This window comes from Apostichopus japonicus, chromosome 5 (genome assembly GCF_037975245.1).
Source record: "Apostichopus japonicus isolate 1M-3 chromosome 5, ASM3797524v1, whole genome shotgun sequence".
In the NCBI taxonomy this organism is placed as follows: domain Eukaryota; kingdom Metazoa; phylum Echinodermata; class Holothuroidea; order Aspidochirotida; family Stichopodidae; genus Apostichopus; species Apostichopus japonicus.
Window position 1 is genome coordinate 24,361,181 of NC_092565.1, and position 25,270 is coordinate 24,386,450.

The 25,270-nt window shown below is 38.0% G+C and overlaps 1 protein-coding gene across 6 annotated transcripts in view; it reads left to right on the top strand.

Annotated features, from left to right (window-relative positions):
- LOC139968144 (QRFP-like peptide receptor) overlaps positions 1-25,270 on the top strand; it is a 74,332-nt gene that overhangs the window by 39,301 nt on the left and 9,761 nt on the right. Inside the window, exon 1 of one of the 6 annotated variants that reach the window (XM_071972534.1) lies at positions 703-1,289. The exons of 4 other annotated variants lie outside the window; for them this stretch is intronic. The gene's annotated coding sequence lies outside the window, so the exon portion shown is untranslated. Of the gene's footprint in view, positions 1-702; positions 1,290-20,554; positions 20,995-25,270 lie in introns of those variants that run through there. One more of the 6 variants, XM_071972535.1, reaches the window with a different exon arrangement.

Here is a 25,270-nt window from a genome sequence, read left to right on the forward strand (position 1 = left end):
AGTGTTACTGTTCAACCATATTTGATGGCTAGAGAAGTGACATAGCGGGAAAAGAATTACATAAAAAGATGCGGATAATTCGAACAAAATATTCCAAATTTTAAATTTCGACTGGAAAATAAATGTCGAAAGTTTGAGATTTCCACACAAAAATCGACATGAAATGTGGAATTTCGATTTTGTTTAATTTTACCATGCCGCTTATCAACGGCCGTATTTGCTCATACAATCACCTGTAACGCATACCACGTGCTTATTTATGCATGTGCTTATTGATAGTAATGAAATGGAACTATAGTTTCAATGTCCTTTGTCATACACATCTGTTCTACACGAGAATCCCTTTAGTACAGTTTATGTGAGGGATAAATTATTCAGGGGGTATAGGCTTACGCAAAGAAGTGCAATTATGTTATGTTGTGTTATTTTGTGTACTGTTGCCCATGCGGATAGAACTATGAACTGGGGCGGAAGAATGACTCCTATATGTACCGCATCGGGGTATGATCCCCTTCCAGAATATAACAAGTTAGACGTACAGTGACGCATTCTATGGCATACTTATAGGCTAAAAGATACCCCCAATTAGGTTATAAACACAAAGGCTACACAATGTGTGAGGGAGGGGGGTGGGGGGGGGGGTGTACACACACACAGATCACTGGATCCGCACCTGATTAAGAAGTGTTGTATTGAAATAATACAATGATAGCGTCATGTACTTTTGAATAATAATACAAAAAATGACAAACGGTTTTCGGTTAAAGTTGTCGTAACCACGTGACTTATTATCTCTGTTTTTTTTTCTTCTTCACTTATTTTATCAGCAAGGCGGACTTCCTTTAAGACCTTCGTTACAAGTTTTGCTGTTGGGTCAATTTTGAAAAGTGCAAAATGACATTTTGTCAAGTTTATGCGTTACTATAAGCTACTATACAATAAGTCAGCATATGGTCCTTGCAGTCGGCAAAGATTATATCCTGTTTACAGACATTTTTACACAGATGTTAGCGATTTCAGGAAATGATTCATTCGATATGAATGGATTACCAGCAATTTTATATTTTAACATTCTTCAACTTACACTTTTATACTGATGAGATTTTAATCCTATATAAAGACATAAACACCGATATTTCAGTTATTCAAACTTTTGACTGCGTGAAAGATATGTTGCCAGTAAAACTTTAACAGATCGACTTTTGTAAAGTGACTTGGTTAAGAATGTATTGAAGAATACCAGACGGCTTAAAGAGTCTCAAACTGTCTCATACTAGTAAAGTGCGTGGGTAAGTGTATTCTGAAGTACTAATTTATTTAGTCTATCAAAGTTTTAAAAGTCAAGATAATTGTTTCTTCCTGATTACCATGTTAAATATTTAATTCTAGCACTTACATAAGAATTGTTAAATCCATGAAAGTAATAAATAAGATCGTTCTTGGAATAGAAATAATTTCTGTAATTACTTTTAGCTGTATATAACCTTTTTTGCTTATAATAAGATTTTAGAAGATCATTTATAGCCGAAGACACACTTTCTCGATAACTAAAGAAAACATGAAGGAAAAAAAAAACTTCCTGATCCGGTTAAAGTTATTTGAAAAAGTTCGACTAAGCACATTCCGTTGAAGACCATGTAGTTTCATTTCTTAACCCACACATACAATTAAGAATAAATGCAATCCATATTTGCTATGCAACATAAACTTAATGTCAATAACGCAGATTTAGATGAAAGTTAGAGATATTTTACTCCAATAAAACGAACTTGGCGGACACTTGTTGGATCCATCAGAGGAAGCAATTCGAGTATCTGGTCTTGTTCATGCAGTATTATAGCTAGTTCTAGTTTAAACCTTGTAAAGGCAATTCGCGTATCTGGTCTTGTTCATGCAGTACTATAGCTGGTTCTTTAAACCTTGTAAAAACATATCTGGTCTTGTTTATGCAGCACCATATCTTGTTCTAGTTTAAACCTTGTAAAGGCAATTCGCGTATCTGGTCTTGTTCATGCAGTACTATAGCTGGTTCTTTAAACCTTGTAAAAACATATCTGGTCTTGTTTATGCAGCACCATATCTTGTTCTAGTTTAAACCTTGTAAAGGCAATTCGCGTATCTGGTCTTGTTCATGCAGTACTATAGCTGGTTCTTTAAACCTTGTAAAAACATATCTGGTCTTGTTTATGCAGCACCATATCTTGTTCTAGTTTAAACCTTGTAAAGGCAATTCGCGTATCTGGTCTTGTTCATGCAGTACTATAGCTGGTTCTTTAAACCTTGTAAAATCATATCTGGTCTTGTACATGCAGTATTATACCTGGTTCTTTAAACCTTGTAAAACATATCTGGTCTTGTTCATGCAGCATCATATCTTGTTCTAGTTTAAACCTTGTAAAGGCAATTCGCGTATCTGGTCTTGTTCATGCAGTACTATAGCTGGTTCTAGTTTAAACCTTGTAAAATCATATCTGGTCTTGTACATGCAGTATTATACCTGGTTCTTTAAACCTTGTAAAACATATCTGGTCTTGTTCATGCAGCATCATATCTGGTTCTGGTAGCACCATGGAAATGATACTTCCATGGTAGCTCTGCTTTTGTATGTGAAGTTGAAACGGCGGAGTTGGTTTTATTGTACTGTTATATGTGGTAATTTACCCGACCACCCCCCCCCCCCATGTTACTTCACTCTTTCTACCTTTCTATTACCTATCTGCTCCCTCTACCTTCCGTTTCCTCACCCAAAGATTCCTTTTTTGTGAGGAAGAGCACCGATTTGTTGATAATGGCGGGGGGGGGGGGGGGCGGGTTGTTCCAGCTAACAATGTTTTCAAGTACTTTAAATAAATATATAATGCATATAGTCACACTTTAGCTACAGAAATAACTAGCAATTTCAGAAAAACATATTGTTACATTTTCCTTTCGGTCAAGAATTTCGTGAATTTATTTAGGTGAGAACTCACACACATTACTTGAACCACCAACCCCTCCCCTGCTAAAAACAGGTTGAGTCCACCCCATGTTATAATGCTTCCTTGCGGTATCCCTTCAACAGCAATGCACACTAATCCTGTACCAAGTTTCACTTTAGTCATGCTACTAGAGTTGTGTGGTGGGCGACAAATTTAGTACCATGTTTGCACGAAATGTCAGTGAAGTAATCCCATCGTATCTCCGTTACGTACATTACATGTATGGACGATATGACAATCCCAACAAGACCGTTTGTCAGTTGAAAAACTTGTCTAACCAAATACCATTCCACTTCCCTGTACAATCTTTATTCAAGTTCGATAGAATAATAATATATCGATACACCGTTTACCGGGTTATTGACCTTATGTATGGATGTTGATGTTTGTTTTAAGAAGTACGGTAACGGATCCAGTTTTGTATGCATCGAAGTCCTAATGTAACCGCAGTACAACGATGTAGTCATATATTTTGTATTAAAATACCTCGAAATAGTAGCGCAACGATTCCTGGCAAGCAAGTTACTTCACCAGTATAAACATAAATATATTATAAACAGTAGTGTAAAAACTAAACAAAAAAAAACATATATGTAAGCTGTCCTAAAAGTATATAACATTTTCTAAAGGTAACGTTCCAAGGATGTGTTCTTGCATAACATATGGGACTCTTCGTATTCAATATTTTGCAGACTATACGTACGGAGATAGGAAACAGACTTATTTATTTAACAACAAAATCACGATCATAATTATGTCTTAATTTCTGTCTTGGCTCCAGTTTCTGTATTTAATTACTTAGGCAGACGTATTGCAATGGACGTGGGTACATTTCCCGCCAAAAGAACACAGGCGTGACATCACGAAGGAGGCATATTTAATTTAAATAGTATTAACCCGCCCGCATGTTGAATATGATAACAGCTTTGCTATTAATGTTAGTCATCGTTTAGCCCGTACATATGTCTGATTTATGTCAATCTTCTTGAATAGCATACTTGATGTTTTGCAGTTGTGGTTCATCTTTCATAAGCACCTTATTTAAGTATAACCTTGTTGAACGTAATATCCAAAACATATGAAGATATACCGATTTACGTTGCGAACGTTAAGCACATGTGGCTCAAAAGTGATTCAATGCGGTTGACGACTGAATCGGTATCGGCATGATATGATACAATATGAAAATTACTAAACATATACATTTGAATCAGAAAATATCATCAATGTCATCAGGTAATTAGAAAAGAAAAACTGACCAAACTCAAAGCTGTCTTAAATCATATATTCAGAGACGTGGGAGGATATATCTGACTGGGAATATACTGATATTGTATAGTGCAGGGTAAATATGGCGGGGCAAGGGGACAGGGTCTTTACAAGGATCCAGTGTATCAAGCTCATAAGCTGCAACACTTTCAGTTATTTCATGTTACCTCGCAGCGAATTGTCCAGACAAAATACATATAGTCTTTAATATGTAAAGAATTCTTTGGTATGAATTTCCCCCTTTTCCTCTTCTTTGATAATAATTAGGAAATTATAAAAGGTCAAATAACCCCTTAACACCATCCCCGGATCCTGCACCCTGTTATAGTTACGTTTCAGTCCTTACTCTTTCCATTCCCGGGTCCTGCACCTTGTTATAATTACGTTTCAGTACTCACTCTTCCATCCCCGGGTCCTGCACCCTGTTATAATTACGTTTCAGTCCTCACTCTTCCATGCCCAGGTCCTGCACCCGGTTATAGTTACGTTTCAGTACTCACTCTTTCCATCTCTGGGTCCTGCACCATGCATGTACTCACTTTTTCTATCGCCGGGTTCTGCACCCTGTCAAATTACGTTTCAGTACTCACTCTTTCCATCCCCGGGCTCTGCACCCTGTTATGGTTATGTTTCAGTACTCACTCTTCCCATGCCCGGGTCCTGCGTCCTGTTATAGTTACGTTTTAGTAGTCGCTCTTTCCATGCCCGGGTCCTGCGCCATGTTATAGTAACGTTTCAGTACCTACTCTTTCCATCTCCGGATCCTGCACCCTGTTACGTTTCAGTTCTCACTCATTCCATCCCCCGGGTCCTGCACCCTGTTATAGTTACGTTTCAGTACTCACTCTTTCCATCCCCGGATCCTGCACCCTGTTATAGTTACGTTTCAGTTCTCACTCTTTCCATCCCCGGGTCCTGCACCCTGTTATAGTTACGTTTCAGCACCTACTCTTTCCATCCCTGGGTCCTGCACCCTGTTATAGTTACGTTTTAGTACCCACTCTTTCCATCCCCGGGCCTGCACCCTATTATAGTAACGTTTCAGTTCTCACTCTTTCCATCCCCGGATCCTGCACCCTGTTATAGTTACGTTTCAGTACTCAATCTTCCCATGCCCGGGTCCTGCATCCGGTTACAGTTACGTTTTAGTAGTCACTCTTTCCATGCCCGGGTCCTGCACCCTGTTATAGTTACGTTTCAGTACTCACTCTTTCCATCCCCGGGCTCTGCACCCTGTTATGGTTATGTTTCAGTACTCACTCTTCCCATGCCCGGGTCCTGCACCCGGTTATAGTTACGTTTCAGTACTCACTCTTTCCATCCCTGGGTCCTGCACCATGCATGTACTCACTTTTTCTATCGCCGGGTTCTGCACCCTGTCAAATTACGTTTCAGTACTCACTCTTTCCATCCCCGGGCTCTGCACCCTGTTATGGTTATGTTTCAGTACTCACTCTTCCCATGCCCGGGTCCTGCGTCCTGTTATAGTTACGTTTTAGTAGTCGCTCTTTCCATGCCCGGGTCCTGCGCCATGTTATAGTAACGTTTCAGTACCTACTCTTTCCATCTCCGGATCCTGCACCCTGTTACGTTTCAGTTCTCACTCATTCCATCCCCCGGGTCCTGCACCCTGTTATAGTTACGTTTCAGTACTCACTCTTTCCATCCCCGGATCCTGCACCCTGTTATAGTTACGTTACAGTTCTCACTCTTTCCATCCCCGGGTCCTGCACCCTGTTATAGTTACGTTTCAGCACCTACTCTTTCCATCCCTGGGTCCTGCACCCTGTTATAGTTACGTTTTAGTACCCACTCTTTCCATCCCCGGGCCTGCACCCTATTATAGTAACGTTTCAGTTCTCACTCTTTCCATCCCCGGATCCTGCACCCTGTTATAGTTACGTTTCAGTACTCAATCTTCCCATGCCCGGGTCCTGCATCCGGTTACAGTTACGTTTTAGTAGTCACTCTTTCCATGCCCGGGTCCTGCACCCTGTTATAGTTACGTTTCAGTACTCACTCTTTCCATCCCCGAGTCCTGCACCTTGTTATAGTAATGTTTCAGTACTCAATCTTTCCATCCTCGGGTCCTGCACCCTGTTATAGTTACGTTTCAGTAATCACTCTTTCCATCCCCGGGTCCTGCACCCTGTTATAGTTACGTTTCAGTACTCACTCTCTCCATGCCCGGGTCCTGCACCCTGTTATAGTAACGTTTCAGTTCTCACTCTTTCCATCCCCGGGTCCTGCACCCTGTTATAGTTACGTAACAGTAGTTACTCTTTCCATGCCCGGGTCCTGCACCCTGTTATATACGTTTCAGTACCTACTCTTTCCATGCCTGGGTCCTGCACCCTGTTATAGTTACTTTTCAGTAGTCACTCTTTCCATGCCCGGGTCCTGCACCCTGTTATAGTAACGTTTCAGTACCTACTCTTTCCATCCCCGGGTCCTGCACCCTGTTATAGTTACGTTTCAGTATCTACTCTTTCCATCCCTGGGTCCTGCACCCTGTTATAGTTACGTTTCAGTATCTACTCTTTCCATCCCTGGGTCCTGCACCCTGTTATAGTAACGTTTCAGTACCTACTCTTTCCATCCCTGGGTCCTGCACCCTGTTATAGTTACGTTTCAGTACTCACTCTTTCCATCCCCGGATCCTGCACCCTATTATATTTTTTCAGTTCTCACTCTTTCCATCCCCGGATCCTGCACCCTATTATATTTTTTCAGTTCTCATTCTTTCCATCCCCGGATCCTGCACCCTATTATAGTTACTTTTCAGTTCTCACTCTTTCCATCCCCGGATCCTGCACCCTATTATATTTTTTCAGTTCTCACTCTTTCCATCCCCGGATCCTGCACCCTATTATAGTTACGTTTCAGTTCTCACTCTTTCCATCCCCGGATCCTGCACCCTATTATATTTTTTCAGTTCTCACTCTTTCCATCCCCGGATCCTGCACCCTATTATAGTTACGTTTCAGTTCTCACTCTTTCCATCCCCGGATCCTGCACCCTATTATATTTTTTCAGTTCTCACTCTTTCCATCCCCGGATCCTGCACCCTATTATAGTTACGTTTCAGTTCTCACTCATTCCATCCCCGGATCCTGCGTCCTGTTATAGTTACGTTTCAGTGGTCACTCTTTCCATCCCCGGGTCCTGCACCCTGTTATAGTTACGTTTCGCTTCTCACTCTTTCCATCCCCGGAACCTACACCCTGTTATAGTTTCGGTTCATTGCTCACTCTTTCCATCACTGCTCCTGTAACCGTTCCCTCAGCATAAACGTTTCACGAAGCTTTTTCATATTGTACAATTATTATGTTGCTATACACACAAGCAGCTTCGGTTAAGCTTATAGGCATATTTAGGCCTAGCTGCTGTAAAAGTACACACCGTATGCCTAAAAGGTATTTGTTTATATATTGTTTTGAAAAGTAACGGAGATTCTCTAGTACTAAAACATCTGTTGTATACTACTACCAAAGCAGAATACAGTTATGTTGTACTCATTTGTTTTCTACGGGGATACGTGGCGGTCAAAACACATCCAGCTTTGAAGGAAAACAAAAATATAACCGTGAAAATAATAATTATCAGGAATATATGTAGGGGTCAAATGTCATTTGAGGTCAGCAGATGGTAAAATATTAAAACTTTTAACAGCTCTATATTCCGAGGAAAGTAACTTGGACAAAGGGTTTGTATGTATGCTAAGCTACATACAAGTAGAAGTTACTTATTTTATTATAACAACTAATAATTGTTAATAATGATTAATACTTAAACTTAATGAAAAGTTAATACTTGTCAATAACACATTCATAAGTTTGCCTTGGATGGCAGTAATAGGCTTCCGTAGCAGTAAATTCAAAATCTCATGGAAAACTTCCTTCAATACATACAACAAGAGCCAGTCTTCTTGGGATGAAACCGTCGCTATAGAGATGAAGGAAAATGTTACCTTTAACGAAATTCGGGCCCCTGGTTAATGCTTTACCCTGTGTGTATATTGAATGTGCATATCCAATGGCTGATGTGATAATCACTTTAGTATTTTATTTAGTATTAGAGGTCACGAAGGGTCATCATTTAGATGACCTTTCAAGACTGAACTATATTGCAGGACGATTTCCTTGTGTGATAGGCTTATCCTTGAAATTTAATGAAGATATTAATAATCTCATAAGAATGTCTTTCATGGAAAGCCTGTGAAGAAAATCGAATTTGAATTTGAAGAGCGTGAAGTAATGTTAAATATGTCAGATATCCCTGCCCTTTTCTTATAAAACCGGAATATAAGTTTTCAGCCTTTCAAAGAGATGATATATTTTATGTTTGAATGCGTTTGAAAATAGCTGAGTTCAAACGCCGAGTTCGTCCGTTTGGTATAGTGGCGTGGTTGAATGAGTATAATATTATTATGGTCACAGGTTCTTACGTTACACACTGTAGGTAAATACTCGTCTGGTGCCAACCAATCTTAAATAACAGGAATTATAGCTTTGAGCAACGCATATCAGACTGGGTTAATTTAACTCTCCCATGCAGGTGACAGACTCATTAATGAAATCAATATAAAGATTTGTTTACATAACTGTTACAATGTGGTTCAATGGTGCATTTAGAATAGTCTTAAACTATTACAAACAGCTTAGTCAGACTTGTTTATCTACCTCTACTTGCAGAGCCTGTTCGTGTCATAGTCGTGCAGGTATAAAGAAGTATATACAACATCCAGCACCGTAAACTATTAGAAATACTTCACTTATCAGACTTCATTTCAGTCTTACGTGTACAAGTGGTAAAATACTTTTCGACGGTGCATGCAGTAATAAAGGGTCTTAATATCCACCACAAAGACATAAATACTGAAATGATAATAAGTGTCTGGGTGACAAAAATCGTCTGCGAGAAATATAGCGGCCAAGCATATATCATGAATATTCATGTTTAAGTGACTTGGCACCGTGTTATAGCCTAATATATATTATATTTTAAGAGAGAAGAATAAAATGGTTTGTTTTAAGCCATTTCCAACCGGTTTAACCTCTCTTTGCAGTTTTTCTATTTTGTCCGAATAGTGTTGTCACTTATACGGTTCGTTGAAATTTTATTTTCATCAGTGGACAGAATTATAATCGCTTCAACGATTGAAGAGTTCTTTGACCGAGTCAATTCCCGTAAAGGAAAAACATCTCTTCGGGCTTGGAGACCTTCAAAATATTCCGCATAAGGCTTAGTTTAGCATACCGCAATTGTATTAATGAAACTTATTGGTCAAACCTTACCCTCTGTGGAAAGAAGAAATATAGTAAATGAAAAAGAGAGAAATTAGATAAAGCTTGGGGCAATATATGCAGATGAACTTATTTAATATATTTATAGTGTTATATTTTGGTCAGGCTATACGCAGAAGTTCACACTTGTAATTTATGTTTGTTTAACATGACTTTTAATCAGATTGTTTGAATTTTCTTGAAGGACACACCGGATGAGATCACACGCAAATTTAGTTTTTCTTCTATGAACACAAATCACTTTATCTATTTTACGATGTTGCGGTTATACTTCAGTTTACGCGAATGAATGCATAAGTATTTTATTCAAGTTCAATTGAGGAATGTAACTGTAAAGTGTATTGTTTTTTTGTCTCCGAATACCTTACGTCAATCACTTACTAAATTGATCACTTGGTTTGTATTCTGATTGGAGACTTGAACAAAGGAATTCCAAGTTCTCAGACGTCAATTCAAAAGAATTCCCTCCTTCTTAGACCAAGTCTATTGTTCAGGGCTATTGTTAAGGCTATAATACGTGGTTTTGAACAAATGGAAAACAATGGGGCCCTCAGTCTGAATGTAAAACCAACGTGTGTGGACTTCATTTCCGTCCATAACAGGGATCTGGGATACACCATAAGCTACCTTACTACAGTAGTATCTCTATTGACCTTTTATTGTCACAAACATGAAATGAAAGCTCTAAGACATCTTATATACATTTCTAAATAATTTCTCCGTACACCAAGTATTGTATGTAAATGTGTTAAAATTGTTTATGTGTTGTCTTTATTTTATTTAATAGTTTTCTCCCCCCCCTTCTCCTTCTCCTTCTCCCAAGGGCGGCGGAAGCACTTTTAATCTGGGGGGGCACCGACATCAAAGGGCACTTTGCAGAAATTCGATTGGACTGATGCAGCCTTTTATTTAGTACCCTTTATATAACTCTTATTGTATTATCTTATATGCGTATACACATCACTCCAACAACGCCCCACCCCCCCCCCCCCCTCAAGGAAAATATGCATACTAGCACTGCAATATTCAATGTGCAAATTGGGAAACAAGGAACAAGTTTTCTTTTGAGACAAAATTAGGTGAAATCATGCTAGTTGCTAATGTAGGAATCTTCCGAATTAGAGTTTATTTCTTGCCAATATCTTACAATTTTTTTCCATTCGAAATAGCTTTGAGTTTGACCCACATAAATTCATTAAAAGTCAGGGGCGTAGCCAGGATTTGCAAAGTTGTATGCACGACTATTTGAGCGGAGCGCAACCATCGGTTGGCGCGGAGCGTACAAGAAAATTTTTGGTTTTACAAACCCCTCAGATGGCTGGAAACGGCCCTTCCCGAGTGTTTATTCTGGTTCCCCGGCCTCTTGCTAACTTGAGACACCTCAATTTTTATGTAGAAAAAGGGCACATTTTTAACCTGAGGAAAAGTGGGGGGCATGTGCCCCCTGTGCCACCACAACGTTTCTATGTTATGTCATTTTCCAGTTAATTTTAGATATTCGTCAATATGCTAGAACTAAATTTTGAAGTTCATGTCATCAAGGGCGGCGGAAGCACTTTTATTCTGGGGGGGGGGGGCGGCTCCAACGTCGAAGGCACTTTGCAGAAATTCGATTATGATATTTCGTACAAAATGAGGTGAAACCATTATAAAGTCCAAGTCCCTGTACACGTACGCGATCGATGCATGCATGAAAGCAAATGAAATATGTCAAAATACGAAATAATGGGGTAGGTTATGGGATATTAAAACTACACTCATTATTCATAGTAGGATATAAATGGCTTCTGCTTATTACAAAGTCACAATGTAATATAGCAATGCATTTTTAGAAATGCATTAGGAATTTTTTTGGCATCAGAATTTTAGAAGCCTTGTGGTAGTAAACAAAGGCGTAGGAGGCGGGGGGGGGGGGCTGCAGCCCCAACCCATTGTTTTGGTGAAAATTCGGGCAATCTGCTGAGAATTTTTCGGGCAACTACTGAAAGAAAAATAATTTGCTATGTGTTTTTTAATGGTTAAACTGATATTATTATGATCATTATTTATTGTAACGACTTCCCCAATAATTCTAACCAAAATGGAAGGGTAATAACACGGCAAATGATTGTATATATGTTATTGGCATGCGATGTTATAACCGACGCATGCCCATATGATATGCACATTTAACATGTTGAAGCGCGCGGAGCGCGCGAAAAGTTTGGTAATATTTTTCGGGCAAGTCGTTACAGCCCCCAAATCAAATTGGGCTCCTACGCCTATGGTAGTAAACATTTAAAACCTCCCGAAATATTTCATTCGACGTGGGTGTCGCTTTGTAAACTCTTTTTTTATTTAGAATTTTTTATGTAGAAAAAGGGCACATTTTTAACCTGAGGAAAAGTGGGGGGGGGGGGGGGCACGTGCCCCCTGTGCCCCCCCCCCCCCCCCGGTTCCGCCGCCCTTGCCTTCTCCTTTTCCTTCTCCTTCTCCTTCTCCTTCTCCTTCTCCTTCTCCTTCTCCTTCTCCTTCTCCTTCTCCTTCTCCTTCTCCTTCTCCTTCTCCTTCTCCTTCTCCTTCTCCTTCTCCTTCTCCTTCTCCTTCTCCTTCTCCTTCTCCTTCTCCTTCTCCTTCTCCTTCTCCTTCTCCTTCTCCTTCTGAAGATAAATATGCTGTGCTGTGCTGTGCTAAGGATAAGGAAGTACTTGAAAAGGTCCAGAGGAGGGCTACTAGGATGATTAGTTCCTTAAAGGGGGTTCCTTATTATAGGCGGTTACAACTGTTGAATCTCACCACACTGGAGCTTAGGAGGTTACGTGGGGACTTGATCCAGGTTTTCAAGATTGTGTATGGTTTCGACAATTTATCCTTTACCGACTTTTTCTTGTTTGCTAACAGTAGTCGTACTAGAGGTCATTGTCTTAAACTCCAAAAGTCGCATAGTAGGATTAATATTCGGCATAATTTTTTTTTCTAATAGGGTTGTGAATGAGTGGAATGGTTTGCCTGAGAAAGTTGTACTTGCAAGTAGTGTGAATGGGTTTAAGAATGCTTTGGACAAGCACTTTAAGCATTGTAATCGGGTCTGAGTGTCTGTGTCTTCAGTTTTTTTTCTCTCTCTATAGGGTCCTTGATGGGGACTTAAGTGTCCCTCCTGATCCTTTTTTCTACTAAACTAAACTAAACTAAATATAGATATAGGTCACACCGTTCTAAGCACTGCAATGCTTTTTGTCATTAACACATTAACAACTAATTCTAGTAACACTCATCTCGTTTGAGTATGTGCGAATAATACTGATGATGGGCACCTCACGTACCAACAAAACTAAGCAAAATGCAAATACACATATATCCGGAAACTTAAGGATAATGTATTGTCAACTAATATTTACCCACTGGGTATTTTTTGCAATCTTACCTTACTTTACCGTTTCAATTATCACACGTTTCGCTTGTGTTATTTGTATGTATAATGTAATATTCACAATGCAGCATACACGTACGCATTTATCGTTACCGCTGAAACACTGGCAAATGCGATTGCATATATGGTTCACAGTCCAAAGTCAACAATATCTGGGTCATTTCATTTTCTTTCATTTCTTTATTCCAGTATAAATTTACAGAGAAATTTATAAATAGGATAAAAATATAACAATATACAAAACATCAAAATACAGGTTAAGACATATAAAAGTTTATGAGACTAAGTTAATAGTGAAAACATAAAAAGCGTTACAAAAGTTATCAAAATTATCAAGAAGCTACAACAAAGGATCTAAGAAGCTGTCTTTACCAGTTTATAAAAAGGGGCTGTTCTATAAATAAAACGATTTCTTAAAGAGTAAAAAAAGTCAATTTGCCATCTCTACATTTAATTTATAGTTGTTTTAACCTGGAAGGTATATATCCACTTGCGGGGATCACAAGTACAGATTAAACCCGGAGGAGGACACATGTGAAATACATCTTATTATATACACAACTTGTAGATGTTTTTCATCAGACCTAATCCGTCAGTGAAATATTTACATTTAAAGATAGTTACTAGCACAAGTCTCCGAATAATATATTGGTTTAAAGGTAAGTTACTCATTTGAGTATATATATATATATATATATATATATATATATATATATATATATATATATATATATATATATATATATATATATATATGAGAGAATGTATATGAGAGAATGTTTTTTTGAGAGAATGTATATGAAGATTGAACTGTTCGGAAACGGGGAATCCTGCAAAATTATTCTGTATTAGGCGGAATGTACCTACATAATTGCCCTCTTTACAAAGAACACAGTATAATAAATATGTAAATGACATTTTTAGAATCACAAGAGAGGGAAGGGGGTCTTAGACAATAGTCAACCTTGAGAATTTTACTCACTGTTCATTAGTCAATTATTAACAATTAAATTATGTGCTCTTTTGATTGGGTGAAAAAAAAGAATAACCTTGAAAGATGTCTTTAATTAAATTATGTAAAAACGTGGAGAATATGTCAAAATATCAGACACCCCTTTTATCCATCGAGATCAAAGAAACACCGCCCTAAAAAACTCACCGAAGTAAAAAAAAAGTGATTGCGTTATTTCATTTAAAAATAAATTAATATATACAATTAAATTTACTTCTACCCTTATAATTAGAGCACGAAATTCTTAAAATGAACAAACATTAATTAATTAGAACTCAAATATTCTTTCATAATAATCCCAAAGTACTTTATAAGGATTTAACATTATTTGGTGTATAGCAGTATTCAAATGATTGAGATTGTGTTTTCACTTCCTCTCCCTGTCCGTCTCCTCTCCGTGCCCCCCCCCTTCCCCCCTCTGAAACTGAAAGAAAATTAGGCCTAATTAAATTATTTCATAACTGGAGTAATATCTTCACGGATGGTGTAGTAAGAGGGATAACTAACCTTTACGAAATCAGTTATGTTACCGGCATAACTGAAATTCAAAACAAAGTTTTGATGAAATTAAACGTGTTATTCTATCGCTAACGATTTGCAAGAAGAAGATTATTTACAGGGGTGGGTGGTTGAGGGGGGGGGGGGGGTAGGAGTACGCATGAATTCTTAAAACCTGCTCTCTCCTGTGTGTAAAACTTACAATACAGGATTAGCGTACAAAGGTTAAGACTAATCGTAACAGTTTCACGTCATTTACTCGATAAACAATAATGTTGTTTTGTTTAACGACATTAATGAAAACATCACGTGGTAAATTTGACGATGAAAGGAAGAAACCTAAGTATTATTTTGAAATATGAACATAATTCATATAGGAAGTATTGTTGCTGTGAAACAATATAGCCTTTAAAAGTCACGAAAAATCCTGGATTAGTTTATTCAGCATATCGCGGGATATGATAGTTTATTGTGTTATATTCTTATTATGGGGCATAGTAGGTCATGAACCTTCAGAATAGGGGGAAAATGAAGAAAAAATTGAAAATATTATTTGAGAATAATTTAATGTTGTTTTTTCTCCCCGCGAGTAATGTTTTTGTTTCTCTTTCTCGCGATTATTATCACAAGGGAAGAATGACGTTATCAGTGACCAGAGTAACCAAATCAGGATTTTAACATGGAGGTGAAATGTCATCATTGTTATGCTAAATATGCCAGTAAGTCAATTACTGGTCAGTCGCGTGCGTGCTAATGTTAATAGGGTAGTTCAGACGAAAAGCTTGCTTTTGATTAATGAAAGAGGAACAAATTCTACAAATCTTGATGAAGTTTGCATTCAATTCCTACCTACCGTTTTTGAGATAACAGCGTTTCAAGTGACACGTTTTGTAACTTAACTTGAAGCAAACAGGTGTAGTGATATCATAGACGCACAGTGTTTTGCTTGCTTCAACATTTACGTAATATTTCCTACTTCAAAATTTTTATAAAAATCTCGTCATTTAGGGATTTGTCTTATCGAATCCTTTTGATATTGAAAAAAAAACAACGTATCGTTTTGATTCTGAAAAAAACCGCAAAGTGACAGAAACACATTCGTATTATCCATTATATGCTTGCCAAAACAAAAACTGATGCCAAAACAGAAAATAAAAATACATTCATTGAGTAAGAAACTAGAACGGATGTGAAATTGTCCCCTCTCCTCCAACAAGCAGGATACAGTTTTAGAAACGTTGATACCATTTTTTCTCCTGACAGTTTTCCTTAACAGAATAATCCAGGTCAAAATTTCTTTTTGATATGTTAAAGAGGAACATAATCTAAGCATTCTAGTGAAATGTGCATTCAGTTCCTATGTACCGTTTTTTGAGATATTGATAGTTGAAGTTGCCACCTTTCGTACCAAAAGTGAACTTGGAGGAAACAGGTGTGACGTCACTGTTGCACACTGATAAATAATGTTTTGTTTTCCTTTAAAATTGAAGTCTAATTTTAGACTCCACAATTGGATGCATCCATAATGTGAATGTACCATATGTATTGGTATATTATAAACTTCACATCCCCATTAGACAAACTATAGGTACCCTATCCAATTCAAGGTCAAATCGATAGATGAAAAAAAAACAGTATTTGTCAGTGTGCAACTATGACATCACACCTGCTTGCTTCAAGTTCACTTTTGGTAGAATATCAGATAACTTCAACTGTCAATATCGCAAAGACGGTACGAAGGTATTGAATGCAAGTTCACCAGAATACTTAGATCATGTTCCTCTGTAACATATCAAAAAGAAGTGTTTACTTGTTCTATTCTTTTAAGTCTTTGTTCTGACTTATGAGCTTTTGTAACATACGGTATCTTTATCCGACCATTCTTCCATTATACCAGTATTTTCGTCATGTCTTTGCTAGAAATCGAGTTACTGCCAGTGGCGGCGGAACCGGGGGGGGGGGGGGCTTGGGGGCTCAGCCCCCCAATGAAAAAGTTGAGGGGGCAAATGCATGATAAGCCCCCCCCCAATGTTTACCAAGGCTCCGAAACGTGCATCTGCCCATTTTTCAATGCATACTTGTCGATCTGTCCGATGCATGCGTATACTATATAGGTGTAATAATTTTAGTAAATGCTGGGGGACCCTCGGCCCGTCCCCTGGCTATAGACCACATTGTCACCCCAACCGCGTCTTCACGCCCTATGAAAAGTGGAAGCAGTGAGTGTGAGTACCGGTAAGCGCAACACTGACAACTTCGTCTAAGGACAATGACTTGCCTCATTTCAGCCAGTTCTCCAACATCCCCTTACTCAGTGGCGGAGCGTCTATACAGTCAGGGGCGGATGCCCCCCCCCCCTAACGGACTCAATTGGACTGCTGGCGCCCTTTTCAGCTTTTCACTACTTTTAACTTATTCGCGATTATTGACTATTTTATTGCGCTCTCATCTACCTATTGACATTTGTCATATTCTGTTGGTGCAATTTTCCGACAAAATGGCGACGACACCTATTTATTCTCCGTTTATCTGCAAATTAGCAAGGCCCGGAAAGGGTCATTTCCTGCAATCTATAGAGTATCTTTACTCAAAAATTTTCTGTACGCTCCGCGCCAACCTGTGGTGGCGCTCCGCTAAGATAGTGTCGAAAGCGCCCTACAGACCATTCTTGCCCCCCCCCCCTCCAACCAATACCTCTAGCTCCGCCACTGCCCTTACTACACTCAAAAACGTCTTTGCGAGTACACTACGAGTAATAGCTACTCTCTTAAAACACCATCGAATATACAAATTACAATGTTTTTACAGACTTTCTCGTGCAATCTGAGAAATTGCAGGCTTGAGACCCATATTTTAAGGCTAGGTATTCGCAGCATAAAACACTCGGGAAGTGCCGTTTCCGGCCATCTGGGGGTTTGAAAAGACCCAAAATTTTCTTGTACGCTCCGCGCCAACTGATGGTGGCGCTCCGCTTAGATAGTCTCCACACATTAGCCCCCCCCCCCCCCAATAATTTTTCCGTTCCGCGGCGCCTGGTTACTGGTAGTTTAAGAATCGAAGTATTATGTCAGGGCAACAGTTAGGGTATAATTTAATTCCACGGTCTAAGACATGATACACGTTCTTGCTATGGTGACGAACTGTACGCACTGCATGTATTACCCTCGCGTTATAACACATGTGTAAGATATATCCAAATCAGAATTAAGCGCTTGGGATATTTTTCTCATCTAAAGGAAAACAAACAGCCTTTTTATGTATAGGCCTACCCATAAGTGTTGCAACTAACATCATTTAGGGGAGGGGTGGGGTTTTGAGGTGAAGGCAGTTTTTGTTCTCTTATAAATGTTAGTCTAGGCTGTACCATTCAACAACTGCAATACATAGAAGAGGATACAAGATGATTGTATCTATAAAATAGTGTTATATGACAAGACTGGATCAGTTTTCTAGTCAAAAGCGCTTGCACTAGAAACACAGCCTTGAGCTTATATTTCCCCTCCCCTCCCTGGAGGGGTGCAAGACTGACCGATCGGGGGGGGGTGTAGCCACCTAGCCACCCATAGCCACTTAGTCACATCCAGACATATTATAGGATAATTTCAAACTTTTCTTCGTTACTGTTGGTCTTATCCATGTTCAGATTGCTCATCTTGAGACTATATGTATAGGAGTGGTGTCGAGTACCACTCCCCCCTCACTAGTTTTTCCAGATCATCGTCAGTCCAACCCTTGCCAACCCCATGATCTACCCTCTTCCCTATACCATAATACCCCAAACCAGTGTGTTCTGATATGGTCACTGTAATCATTTCAATTGCACGCACTAAGAACAGTTAAACTAGGCCTAAATGCGAGTTAACCTATTGTTGTTCAAGTGTTTTGTTTTATTTTTCTTCTTATTTTAGTTGTAGTTTTAGTTTTAGTCCGTCTTATCTTCTGTGTTTGGGATGGAGTAAATAGGCCTATACGTAATATGAAATAACGAGGGTAGCCGCTTACTGATAATAGTAAAAACAAATTGATTAATTTTTGTGATGTGGAACGAGATAGGATACAAACTGGAATTTCATAATGAGAATTAACCAAATGGCGTTTCCTTATCATCCTAAATCAACAGAGTACGGTAACGGCTAGTAACTTTTAGACCTGCATGTATATTAATTAAACACAGTGTTCGATATAGGGTATGTTTAAAAGCTAGCACCATTTGGTAAGCATAAGACGTGTCTTAAAGTCGTGGGCCATGCTTAGACGAGGGTATTCACAGGCATACAGGAAGTTCTCTTAAGGCTATACATCTGTAGTTTTGCTGGTAAGCAAAGTTCTTCTCGGGATTGTTTATTCAAATATCTCATAAAACTTTTAGCTTTCATTTCATAGAAGTTTTAAATCGTGCATCGTTCGTTTTACGATTTGGTAGATTTTATGTCGAACATCATTACCACTGGAAATATCGCATGGACAAGCTGGTCGGTTTTTGAAGGGAGCTGCAAGAGAAGGTTAAAGTTAGGGTCAGGGCTATAACCCTAACCGGCAACGCACATCGCCTCAACGGCTCCAAACCTCGTTGATTCCCCATCCCTAACACGTCCCTGGTGTTGTAAAGTAACCTTTCCCACCACGCCAGTATAGGCCTACTAAGTTTGGCCGTAAATTAAGTTGCATTATCTGAGCATACGGTCTGTTTGTTTTGTTTTCTCTCTCTCATGCAGTGATTAATCTTTATAGGAATCGTACGTCGCTATAAGTATGAACGAATTCGGGAAATATGGTAACTCACAATACGTTTGGGCAGTGAATATATAGCATTGTAAAAATATATATATTTTATATATATATATATTCATCTGCCTTTGTCGTTTACCTCCATTTCATTAACATAACGTATGTTCAAAGTATCTCTTTTGAGATCCGGCTTTAGGAATCACAAATGATTTCGAGTTAGTAAGCATCATGTTTGATCTCTAGAGTAAGGCAAATATGTCACCAATACAGAACTAGTATTGTTCGATACAGGTGACTAACGCCTACAGTTGAATTGCGACCTTCCCTACTGGTTTCGAACCTCTGGACATACAATCAGCGTGCATAGTCTAGTGATTAGGGAGTTCGCATATACTACCATTAGTCACTCTGCCACATTTTCATACTGTCCATTGTCCTGCTTTCCTTCTAAGCCCAAACTGTCACTCTGCCACAATTCCATATACTGACCTACTGTTACATTATTCCATATTGCCATTCTCTCTTAACTGGTGACTGTGAAGTTTTTCAGATTGGTAATAATCAATTTAACTTAGAACAAAGAAACTCGATGATTAGTGTTTGCACTTTCCGAAATCAACCGACGTTTTTAATGAATGATGTGGTTTTGTATTATTCATAATTATAATTATAAATATAATTTCATTGTACAAAAACAATAGAAATAAGTTGAATTCGAAAGGACATTTGTCATGAGAAATGCTTCTCACTGTATTGTCTTTTCATTGTTATTGCTAATATTTACATTGTTTTATTATTTTCAAAGTATTTGTTATTGTTTATTTCCGAGACGCGAGTCTCTTCAAATTACCGGTTAGTTATTAAATTACTAGCGTCTTGAGACGACGTTAACCTACATTTGGTGAAACATATCAAGAGACAACATCTCTATAAACGGTTCTACATTCCCTTTTCATTCATTCAATTGATATACTTTTGGAATGATTTTGGAATGACGCCTTGATCATTTTCCCCTTCTTGTTCTTCTTCTTCATTTTTTTCCAAATTATTTTCGTTGCTCTGATAATTACGAACACATGGAAAGGCTCGAAACATGTAATTCTTTCACTATAAGATAGGTATCGCATGTCTCTGTGTTCACATTTTGTTTTTCATACGTAACAATCTTAGACCCGCATATCTTTCATCAAGAAAACATTTAAAAGTATAAAAAAGATAAGAAAAGCACCAGTAGCGATCATTGAGTCAAGTTCAAAGAGACAAATACAACCGACTGAGGGCAGTACATATCTAAATAATCACCCTCGGTTTTTGTTGTTGTAGTCTCCTTTGGAATAATATAATGACTGCTTCTTCAATTTGAGTCACTTGCTTGACGATGAGCGATGCAGCGACAACAGGTTTACATTTCTGCAGTACTGTAAGAGACTATCCTAAAACTTAGCTGGTATACATCTGGCCATATTTAAGTCAATTTGAAGCTCGAATAGCAACCATTTTCTAGCAGAAATTACATACAGAGGTACAATAAGACTAAAACCATATCATTAGACCTTGCATGGAAGCAGAGGTATTACGGGTGTCCATAAAATGTGCATGGAACACTATACGTACGTTTGAAACATTTTCACGGAAAGGAATTCTTCTATTCACATGAAGTAACTTTGAGTAAAAGTTGGGTTTTAATATGAGTATGTCCACATTGAACGACCTCGAGAAAATAGCTGGAAAGCGATTTTCTTAGCAGGTGCGTGTGTGTATGCATGCATCTGTCTTTGTGTGGAGTAACAGCAGGTAGGTTTGTATTTTACTCATTAGTTTTAATCAAAATACTTTGGGAAAGGACAAATCTCTTGACTTGTGTGTACGATGAATACAATTTGGTCATATTGCATAACACTTCAAGTCTTAAAAAGAAATGAAGTTATATGACTTCTTCTGATTATTTATATTTCGCTATGGTTAAGTACTTTATAGATTTGTTTATTGAAGAAACTTATTTCTACTTTCCATCAGTGTTTAATTTAATTTCATTATGAGTTATACTGATGCCTACGAATAGTTAAGAACTCATGCAGAATTAACCATGCATTACTGTGGGTCAAATAGTAAGCTAAATATAAATTAATTGTGTGTAATTAGGAACAGCTTCCTTTCCAAAGAGTTTACTTTTTTATAGCCTAGATTTCAATACCGTCTTTATAGTTAGATTGTCTTTGATATGTTAGACTGTAAACAATCACGTTCTTCAACCAAAGTGACTTGACTAAGTTATGCAAGAACAGATATAGACCTATACTTCTAAAGTAACACAAAGCCAATACATGGACGCGTGCCTTTTAGACTTGGAAAGTTGTCAAGATTAATGAGGTGGGGCGACGAAAGGTTTAGGTGGGGGGTGGGGGAGGGGGGTAAAGAGAGTGTTTTTGGCAATTAATTGTTTATATACCCGTACTCCAAGCTGTAAAGTGTCATTTTCACAAAAACACGTCACACAGCATCAACTTCGCCTGCATCTCCATTTCTTTTCCCGTCCAAAAATCCTGATAACTTTTTAACTGCAGTGACTAGTTAGCTATTTTTTAGTTGATAAAATACAATCTCAGCTGATTTATGAACGATATAGAATATATACCGCTTCAGTTGTGAGTTCATTCACCCTTGTTATCATAAGGCTACGCTTCTGTACACAATCTTTCGTAGTATCAGCTAATTCAAAGCATACTAGCTGATGCTTGGATGGGCCCCTCTTTCAGATCGAACTTCTGGAAATAGATAAACTAACTATACGGACTAAGATAAAATCCAACTAAGTATCAGTGTCAAATTGTTTTACTTCAGAAATTTCGTCTCTTCCATGGCGACGAAAAGTCTTTGACAATTTTCAATACGAGAATATAACAAGATATGTAAATGCCCTTAAAAAAATATGGATGATTATTTTTTTTTTGTGGGGGGATTTGGTTCATAATGAAAAAAAAGCGAGGAAAAAAGAAGACATTAAGCCAATTTAAAATTGATACTAAACTAATCATATTATTCGTTTCTGGAGAAAATGAAAAGCAAGAAGGGTCTTACTTTGATTTCATCGTTCCAGAAAATAGGTAATATGTTTGTGACCTTCCCTCCAAACTTACTCGCATCATTGTAATCATGTAGGGAAAGACGGTCTATATGGATTCTCAACTGTCAATTGAGTAATGTAACGATAGGATTACTCGCATCATTGTAATCATGTAGGGAAAGACGGTCTACATGGATTCTCAACTGTAAATTGAGTAATGTAACGATAGGATTACTCGCATCATTGTAATCATGTAGGGAAAGACGGTCTATATGGATTCTCAACTGTAAATTGAGTAATGTAACGATAGGATTACTCGCATCATTGTAATCATGTAGGGAAAGACGGTCTACATGGATTCTCAACTGTCAATTGAGTAATATAACGATAGGATTACTCGCATATAATCATGTAGGGAAAGACGGTCTACATGGATTCTCAACTGTCAATTGAGTAATGTAACGATAGGATTACTCGCATATAATCATGTAGGGAAAGACGGTCTATATGGATTCTCAACTGTAAATTGAGTAATGTAACGATAGGATTACTCGCATCATTGTAATCATGTAGGGAAAGACGGTCTACATGGATTTTCAACTGTCAATTGAGTAATATAACGATAGGATTACTCGCATATAATCATGTAGGGAAAGACGGTCTACATGGATTCTCAACTGTCAATTGAGTAATGTAACGATAGGATTACTCGCATCATTGTAATCATGTAGGGAAAGACGGTCTATATGGATTCTCAACTGTCAATTGAGTAATATAACGATAGGATTACTCGCATCATTGTAATCATGTAGGGAAAGACGGTCTACATGGATTCTCAACTGTCAATTGAGTAATATAACGATAGGATTACTCGCATATAATCATGTAGGGAAAGACGGTCTATATGGATTCTCAACTGTCAATTGAGTAATATAACGATAGGATTACTCGCATCATTGTAATCATGTAGGGAAAGACGGTCTACATGGATTCTCAACTGTAAATTGAGTAATGTAACGATAGGATTACTCGCATATAATCATGTAGGGAAAGACGGTCTACATGGATTCTCAACTGTCAATTGAGTAATGTAACGATAGGATTACTCGCATCATTGTAATCATGTAGGGAAAGACGGTCTATATGGATTCTCAACTGTCAATTGAGTAATGTAACGATAGGATTACTCGCATCATTGTAATCATGTAGGGAAAGACGGTCTACATGGATTCTCAACTGTAAATTGAGTAATGTAATGATAGGATTACTCGCATATAATCATGTAGGGAAAGACGGTCTATATGGATTCTCAACTGTCAATTGAGTAATATAACGATAGGATTACTCGCATCATTGTAATCATGTAGGGAAAGACGGTCTATATGGATTCTCAACTGTCAATTGAGTAATGTCACGATAGGATTACTCGCATCATTGTAATCATGTAGGGAAAGACGGTCTACATGGATTCTCAACTGTCAATTGAGTAATGTAACGATAGGATTACTCGCATATAATCATGTAGGGAAAGACGGTCTATATGGATTCTCAACTGTCAATTGAGTAATATAACGATAGGATTACTCGCATCATTGTAATCATGTAGGGAAAGACGGTCTATATGGATTCTCAACTGTCAATTGAGTAATGTAACGATAGGATTACTCGCATATAATCATGTAGGGAAAGACGGTCTATATGGATTCTCAACTGTCAATTGAGTAATATAACGATAGGATTACTTGCATCATTGTAATCATGTAGGGAAAGACGGTCTACATGGATTCTCAACTGTCAATTGAGTAATATAACGATAGGATTACTCGCATCATTGTAATCATGTAGGGAAAGACGGTCTACATGGATTCTCAACTGTAAATTGAGTAATGTCACGATAGGATTACTCGCATATAATCATGTAGGGAAAGACGGTCTACATTGATTCTCAACTGTAAATTGAGTAATGTCACGATAGGATTACTCGCATATAATCATGTAGGGAAAGACGGTCTATATGGATTCTCAACTGTCAATTGAGTAATATAACGATAGGATTACTCGCATCATTGTAATCATGTAGGGAAAGACGGTCTACATGGATTCTCAACTGTCAATTGAGTAATGTCACGATAGGATTACTCGCATCATTGTAATCATGTAGGGAAAGACGGTCTATATGGATTCTCAACTGTCAATTGAGTAATGTAACGATAGGATTACTCGCATCATTGTAATCATGTAGGGAAAGACGGTCTACATGGATTTTCAACTGTCAATTGAGTAATGTAATGATAGGATTACTCGCATCATTGTAATCATGTAGGGAAAGACGGTCTATATGGATTCTCAACTGTCAATTGAGTAATGTAACGATAGGATTACTCGCATCATTGTAATCATGTAGGGAAAGACGGTCTACATGGATTTTCAACTGTCAATTGAGTAATGTAACGATAGGATTACTCGCATCATTGTAATCATGTAGGGAAAGACGGTCTACATGGATTCTCAACTGTAAATTGAGTAATGTAACGATAGGATTACATTGTTCATAATGTAGGGAAAGACTCAACTGTAAATTAATTAAAAAAATTTTAAAATTATTATCATACGGTTAAAAGACCTGTATGCCTTACTATATAGTTCAAACCAAGAAATCTTACATGACTACACCGTAAGCAAATTACCCGAAAGATGGGCTCCTCTCAGTCATATATTGCATGCGCAGGCTTTACTTTTTTTTTGTGATTTAGCTGGCGATTAGCTGGCTGTATTCATTCGCTTTATTTAAATCCAATACACTTTGTCAGTTCTGTGGTCAAAATAATTTCGCGTTAATTAAGATGTGGTTATTGTGACGTCATTATACTACGAGTTCCATCTGAAGAGATAAAGGGCGGTTCTGTGTAAGTGTCGATGTGATATAATTGAGTCTTCAACCCTGTCAGTTTTTCAAGGAATAGTTACAAAGTTATTTGAATTACGATGATGATTAAAAGAGACGAT